Source organism: Pristiophorus japonicus, chromosome 32 (genome assembly GCF_044704955.1).
Source record: "Pristiophorus japonicus isolate sPriJap1 chromosome 32, sPriJap1.hap1, whole genome shotgun sequence".
NCBI classification, from domain to species: domain Eukaryota; kingdom Metazoa; phylum Chordata; class Chondrichthyes; family Pristiophoridae; genus Pristiophorus; species Pristiophorus japonicus.
In genome coordinates, this window is record NC_092008.1 from 8,435,187 (window position 1) to 8,444,405 (window position 9,219).

The window sequence follows — 9,219 nt, forward strand, 5'->3', positions numbered from 1 at the left end:
CCGTGCCTACACAGACCTAGACCGTGCCTACACAGACCCAGACTGCGTCTATACAGTCCCAGACTGTGCCTACACAGACCCAGGCTGTGCCTATACAGACTCAGACTGTGTCTACACAGACCCAGACTGTCTTACACAGACCCAGACCATGCCTACACAGACCCAGACTGTGCCTGCACAGACGCAGACTCCGCCTACATGGACTCAGACTCTGCCTACACAGACCCAGACTGTGCCTACACAGACTCATACTGCGCTATACTGACCCAGACTGTGCCTACACAGATCCAGACCGTGCTACACAGCCCCAGAATGTGCCTACACAGACTCTTCCTACACAGACCCAGCCTGCGCCTGAACTGACCGAGACTATGCGTACACAGACACAGACTGTGCCTACACAGACCCAGACTGTGTCTATACAGACCCAGACTCTGTCTGCACAGACCGAGACCGTGCCTACACAGACCCAGACTTTGCCTATACAGACGTAGACTGTGCCTATACAGACCCAGACTGTGCCTGCACAGACCTAGACCGTGCCTACGCAGACCTAGATTGTGCCTACACAGACCCAGACTGTGTCTATACAGTCCCAGACTGTGCCTACACAGAACCAGGCTGTGCCTATACAGACTCAGACTGTGTCTACACAGACCCAGACTCCGCCTACATGGACTCAGACTCTGCCTACACAGACCCAGACTGTGCCTACACAGACCCATACTGCGCTATACTGACCCAGACTGTGCCTACACAGAGCCCGACTGTGCTACACAGCCCCAGAATGTGCCTACGCAGAATCTTCCTACACAGAACCAGACTGTGCCTACACTGACACAGACTTTGCCTACACAGACCCAGACTTTACCTACACAGATCCAGACTGTGCTACACATCCCCAGACTGTGCCTACACAGAACCAGACATTTCCTACACAGACCCAGACTGTGTCTACACTGACCCAGACTCTGCCTACACAGACCTAGACTGTACCTACACAGACCCAGGCTGTGCCTACACATACTCCGACTGTGTCTACACAGACCCAGACTGTGCCTACACAGACCCATACTGCGCTACACTGACCCAGACTGTGCCTACACAGAGCCCGACTGTGCTACACAGCCCCAGAATGTGCCTCCACAGAATCTTCCTACACAGAACCAGACTGTGCCTACACTGACACAGACTTTGCCTACACAGACCCAGACTTTACCTACACAGATCCAGACTGTGCTACACAGCCCCAGACTGTGCCTACACAGACCCAGACAGTTCCTACACAGACCCAGACTGTGTCTACACTGACCCAGACTGTGCCTACATAGACCTAGACTGTGCCTACACAGACCCAGGCTGTGCCTACACATACTCCGACTGTGTCTACACAGATCCAGACTGTGTCTATACAGAACCAGACTGTGCCTACACAGACCTAGACCATGCCTACACAGAGCCAGACAGTGCCTATACAGACCTAGACTGTACCTATACAGACCCAGACTGTGCCTACACAGAGCCAGACAGTGCCTACACAGACCCAAACTGCGTCTATACAGTCCCAGACTGTGCCTACACAGACCCAGGCTGTGCCTATACAGACTCAGACTGTGTCTACACAGACCCAGACTGTGCCTACACAGACCCAGACCATGCCTACACAGACCCAGACTGTGCCTGCACAGACGCAGACTCCGCCTACATGGACTCAGACTCTGCCTACACAGACCCAGACTGTGCCTACACAGACTCATACTGCGCTATACTGACCCAGACTGTGCCGACACAGATCCAGACTGTGCTACACAGTCCCAGAATGTGCCTACACAGACTCTTCCTACACAGACCCAGCCTGCGCCTGAACTGACCGAGACTATGCGTACACAGACACAGACTGTGCCTACACAGACTCCGACTGTGTCTACACAGACCCAGACTGTGTCTATACAGACCCAGACTGTGTCTACACAGACCGAGACCGTGCCTACACAGACCCATCTTTGCCTATACAGACGTAGACTGTGCCTATACAGACCCAGACTGTGCCTGCACAGACCTAGACCGTGCCTACGCAGACCTAGACCGTGCCTACACAGACCCAGACTGTGTCTATACAGTCCCAGACTGTGCCTACACAGACCCAGGCTGTGCCTATACAGACTCAGACTGTGTCTACACAGACCCAGACTGTGCTATACTGACCCAGACTGTGCCTACACAGAGCCCGACTGTGCTACACAGCCCTAGAATGTGCCTACACAGAATCTTCCTACACAGAACCAGACTGTGCCTACACTGACACAGACTTTGCCTACACAGACCCAGACTTTACCTACACAGATCCAGACTGTGCTACACAGCCCCAGACTGTGCCTACACAGAACCAGACAGTTCCTACACAGAACCAGACTGTGTCTACACTGACCCAGACTCTGCCTACACAGACTTAGACTGTGCCTACACAGACCCAGGCTGTGCCTACACATACTCCGACTGTGTCTACACAGACCCAGACTGTGCCTACACAGACCCATACTGCGCTACACTGACCCAGACTGTGCCTACACAGATCCCGACTGTGCTACACAGCCCCAGAATGTGCCTCCACAGAATCTTCCTACACAGAACCAGACTGTGCCTACACTGACACAGACTTTGCCTACACAGACCCAGACTTTACCTACACAGATCCAGACTGTGCTACACAGCCCCAGACTGTGCCTACACAGACCCAGACAGTTCCTACACAGACCCAGACTGTGTCTACACAGACCCAGACTGTGCCTACACAGACCTAGACTGTGCCTACACAGACCCAGGCTGTGCCTACACATACTCCGACTGTTTCTACACAGATCCAGACTGTGTCTATACAGAACCAGACTGTGCCTAAACAGACCTAGACCATGCCTGCACAGAGCCAGACTGTGCCTATACAGACCTAGACTGTGCCTATACAGACCCAGACTGTGCCTACACAGACCTAGACCGTGCCTACACAGACCTAGACCGTGCTACACAGACCCAGACTATGTCTATACAGACCCAGACTGTGCCTACACAGACCCAGGCTGTGCCTATACAGACTCAGACTGTGTCTACACAGATCCAGACTGTGCCTACACAGACCCAGACCATGCCTACACAGACCCAGACTGTGCCTGCACAAACCCATACTCCGCCTACATGGACTCAGACTCTGCCTATACTGACCCAGACTGTGCCTATACAGACCCAGACTGTGCCTACACAGACCTAGACCGTGCCTACACAGACCTAGGCCGTGCCTACACAGACCCAGTCTGTGTCTATACAGACCCAGACTGTTCCTACACAGACCCACGCTGTGCCTATACAGACTCAGACTGTGTCTACACAGACCCAGACTGTGCCTATACAGACCCAGACCATGCCTACATAGACGCAGACTGTGCCTGCACAGACTCAGACTCCGCCTACATGGATTCAAACTCTGCCTACACAGACCCAGACTGTGCCTGCACAGACCCAGACTGCGCTATACTGACCCAGACTGTGCCTACACAGATCCAGACTGTGCTACGCAGCCCCACAATGTGCCTACACAGACTCTTCCTGCACAGACACAGACTGTGCCTACACTGACGCAGACTCTGCCTATACAGACCCAGACTGTGCCTACACAGATCCAGACTGTGCTACACAGCCCCAGACTGTGCCTACACAGACGCAGACAGTTCCTACACAGCCCCAGACTGTGTCTACACTGACCCATACTGTGCCTACACAGTCCTAGACCGTGCCTACACAGACCTAGACCGTGTCTACACTGACCCAGACTGTGTTTATACAGACCCAGACTGTGCCTACACTGATCCAGGCTGTGCCTATACAGACTCAGGCCGTTTCTACACAGACCCAGACTGTGCTTACACAGACCCAGACCATGCCTACACAGACCCAGACTGTGCCTGCACAGACCCAGACTCCGCCTACATGTATTCAGACTCTGCCTACACAGACCCAGACTGTGCCTACACAGACCCAGAATGCGCTATACTGACACAGACTGTGCCTACACAGATCCAGACTGTGCTACACAGCCCCAGAATGTGCCTACACAGAATCTTCCTACACAGACCCAGACTCTGCCTGCACTGACCGAGACTATGCGTACACAGACCCAGACTGTGCCTACACAGACTCCGACTGTGTCTACACAGACACAGACTGTGTCTATAAAGATCTAGGCCGTGCCTACACAGGCCCAGACTGTGCCTATACAGACCTAGACTGTGCCTATACAGACCCAGACTGTGCCTACACAGACCTAGACCGTGCCTACACAGACCTAGACCGTGCCTACAGAGACCCAGACTGTGTCTATACATTCACCGGACTGTGCCTACACAGACCCAGGCTGTGCCTATACAGACTCAGACTGTGTCTACACAGACCCAGACTGTGCCTACACAGACCCAGACCGTGCCTACACAGACCCAGACTGTGCCTGCACAGACCCAGACTCTGCCTACATGGACTCAGACTCTGCCTACACAGACCCAGACTGTGCCTACACAGATCCAGACTGTGCTACACAGCCCAAAAATGTGCCTACACAGAATCTTCCTACACAGACCCAGACTGTCCCTGCACTGACCGAGACTATGCCTACACAGAACCAGACTGCCTACACAGATCCAGACTGTGCTACACAGCCCCAGACTGTGCCTACACAGATCCAGACAGTTCCTACACAGACCCAGACTGTGTCTACACCGATCCAGAATGTGCCTACACAGACATAGACTGTGCCTACACAGACCCAAGCTGTGCCTACACAGACTCCGACTGTGTCTACACAGACCCAGACTGTGCCTATACAGATCCAGACTGTGCTACACAGCCCCAGACTATGCCTACACAGACCCAGGTAGTTCCTACACAGACCCAGGCTGTACCTATACAGATTCCGACTGTGTCCACACAGACCTAGACTGTGTCTATACAGAACCAGACTGTGCCTACACAAACCTAGACCATGTCTACACAGACCCAGACTGTGCCTATACAGACCTAGACTGTGCCTGTACAGACCCAGACTGTGCCGACACAGACCTACACCGTGCCTACACAGACCTAGACCGTGCCTACACAGACACAAACTGTGTCTATACAGTCCCAGACTGTGCGTACACAGACCCGGGCTGTGCCTATACAGACTCAGACTGTGTTTACACAGACACAGATTGTGTCTACACAGACCCAGACCATGCCTACACAGACCCAGACTGTGCCTGCACAGACGCAGACTCCACCTACATGGACTCAGACTCGGCCTACACAGACCCAGACTGTGCCTAGACAGACCCAAACTGCGCTATACTGACCCAGACTGTGCCTACACAGATCCAGACTGTGCTACACAGCCCCAGAATGTGCCTGCACAGACTCTTCCCACAGAGACCCAGACTGTGACTACACTGATCCAGACTGTGCCTACACAGACCTAGACCGTGCCTACGCAGACCCCGACTGTGCCTACACAGACTCCGACTGTGTCTACACAGACCCAGACTGTGTCTATACAGACCCAGACTGTGCCTACACAGACCTAGACCGTGCCTACACAGACCCAGACTGTGCCTATACAGACTTAGACTGCGCCTATACAGACCCAGACTGTGCCTACACAGACACAGGATGTGCCTATACAGACTCAGACTGTGTCTACACAGACCCAGACTGTGCCTACACAGACCCAGACCATGCCTACACAGACCCAGACTGTGACTGCACAGACCCAGACTCCGCCTACATGGACTCAGACTCTGCCCGCACAGACCCAGACTGTGCTATGCAGCCCCAGAATTTGCCTACACAGACTCTTCCTACACAGACCCAGACTGTGCCTACACTGATCCAGACTCTGCCTACAGAGATCCAGACTGTGCTACACAGCCCCAGCCTGTGCCTACACAGACCCAGACAGTTCCCACACAGACCCAGACTGTGTCTACACTGACCCATACTGTGCCTACACAGACCTAGACTGTGCGTACACAGACCCAGGCCGTGCCTACACAGACTCCGACTGTGTCTTCACAGACCCAGACTGTGTCTATACAGAACCAGACTGTGCCTTTACAGACCTAGACCATGCCTACACAGACCCAGACTGTGCCTACACAGACCTAGACTGTGCCTATACAGACCCAGACTGTGCCTACACAGACCTAGACCGTGCCTACACAGACCTAGACCGTGTCTACACAGACCCAGACTGTGTCTATACAGACCCAGACTGTGCCTACACAGACACAGGCTCTGCCTATACAGACTCAGGCTGTTTCTACACAGACCCAGACTGTGCCTACACAGACCCAGACCATGCCTACACAGACCCAGACTTTGCCTGCACAGACCCAGACTCTGCCTTCATGTACTCAGACTCTGCCTACACAGACCCAGACTCTGCCTACACAGACCCAGAATGCGCTATACTGACCCAGATTGTGCCTACACAGATCCAGAATGTGCTACACCGCCCCAGAATGTGCCTACACAGAATCGTCCTACACAGACCCAGACTGTGCCTGCACTGACCGAGACTATGCGTACACAGACCCAGACTGTGCCTACACAGACTCCGATTGTGTGTACACAGATCCAGACTGTGTCGAGACAGACCCAGACTGTCTATGCACAGACCTAGACCGTGCCTACACAGACCCAGACTGTGCCTATACAGACCTAGACTGTACCTATACAAACCCAGACTGTGCCTACACAGAGCTAGACCGTGCCTACACAGACCTAGACCGTGCCTACACAGACCCAGACTGCGTCTATACAGTCCCAGACTGTGCCTACACAGACCCAGGCTGTGCGTATACAGACTCAGACTGTGTCTGCACAGACCCAGACTGTGCCTACGCAGACCCAGACCAGGCCTACACAGACCCAGACTGTGCCTGCACAGACGCAGACACCGCCTACATGGACTCAGACTCTGCCTACACAGACCCAGACTGTGCCTACACAGACTCATACTGCGCTATACTGACCCAGACTGTGCCTACACAGATCCAGACTGTGCTACACAGCCCCAGAATGTGCCTACACAGACCCAGACAGTTCCTACACAGACCCAGACTGTGTCTACACTGACCCAGACTGTGCCTACACAGACCTAGACTGTGCCTATACAGACCCAGACTGTGCCTACACAGACCTAGACCGTGCCTACACAGACCTAGACCGTGTCTACAAAGACCCAGACTGTGTCGATACAGACCCAGACTGTGCCTACACAGACCCAGGCTGTGCCTATACAGACTCAGGCTGTTTCTACACAGACCCAGACTGTGCCGACACAGACCCAGACCATGCCTACACAGACCCAGACTGTGCCTGCACAGACCCAGACTCCGCCTACATGTACTCAGACTCTGCCTACACAGACCCAGACAGTGCCTACACAGACCCAGAATGCGCTATACTGACCCAGACTGTGCCTGCACAGATCCAGACTGTGCTACACAGCCCCAGAATGTGCCTACACAGAATCTTCCTACACAGACACAGACTGTGCCTGCACTGACCGAGAATATGCGTACACAGACCCAGACTGTGCCTACACAGACTCCGACTGTGTCTACACAGACCCAGACTGTGTCTATACAGACCCAGACTGTGTCTACACAGACCTAGACCGTGCCTACACAGTCGCAGACTGTGCCTATACAGACCTAGACTGTACCTATACAGACCCAAACTGTGCCTACAAAGACCTAGACCGTGCCTACACAGACCTAGACCGTGCCTACACAGACCCAGACTGCGTCTATACAGTCCCAGACTGTGCCTACACAGACCCAGGCTGTGCCTATACAGACTCAGACTGTGTCTACACAGACCCAGACTGTGCCTACACAGACCCAGACCATGCCTACACAGACCCAGACTGTGACTGCACAGACCCATACTGCGCTATACTGACCCAGACTGTGCCTACACAGATCCAGACTGTGCTACACAGCCCCAGAATGTGCCTACACAGAATCTTCCTACACAGACCCAGACTGTGCCTGCAATGACCGAGACTATGCCTACACAGACCCAGACTGCGCCTACACAGACCAGACTGTGCTACAAAGCCCCAGACTGTGCCTACACAGACCCAGACAGTTCCTACACAGACCCAGACTGTGTCTATACAGAACCAGACTGTGCTTACACAGACCTAGACCATGCCTACACAGACCCAGACTGTGCCTATACAGACCAGACTGTGCCTATAGAGACCTAGACTGTGCCTACACATACCTAGACCGTGCCTACACAGACCTAGACCGTGCCTACACAGACCCAGACTGTGTCTATACAGACCCAGACTGTGCCTACACAGATCCAGACTGTGCCTACACAGACGCAGACCATGCCTATACAGACCCGAACTGTGCCTGCACAAACTCAGACTCCGCCGACATAGACTCAGACTCTGCCTATACTGACCCAGACTGTGCCTACACAGATCCAGACTGTGCTACACAGCCCCAGAATGTGCCTGCACAGATTCTTCCTACACAGACCCAGACTGTGCCTGCACAAACCCAGACTCCGCCTACATGGACTCAGAATCTGCCTATACTGACACAGACTGTGCATACACAGTCCCAGACTGTGCCTACACAGATCCAGACTGTGCTACACAGCCCCAGACAGTGCCTACACAGACCCAGGCAGTTCCTACACAGACCCAGGCTGTACCTACACAGACTCCGACTTTGTCCACACAGACCCAGACTCTGTCTATACAGAACTAGACTGTGCCTACACAGACGTAGACCATGCCTACACAGACCCAGACTGTGCCTATACAGACCTAGACTGTGCATGTACAGACCCAGACTGTGCCTACACAGACCTACACCGTGCTTACACAGAACTAGACCGTGCCTACACAGACTCAAACTGTGTCTATACAGACCCAGACTGTGCCTACACAAACCCAGGCTGTGCCTATACAGACTCAGACTGTGTTTACACAGACCCAGACTGTGCCTACACAGACCTAGACTGTGCCTACACAGACCCAGGCTGTGCCTACACAGACTCCGACTGTGTCGACACAGACACAGACTGTGTCTATACAGAACCAGACTGTGCCTATACAGACCAAGACCATGCCTCCACAGACCCAGACTGTGCCTACACAGACCTAAACTGTGCCTA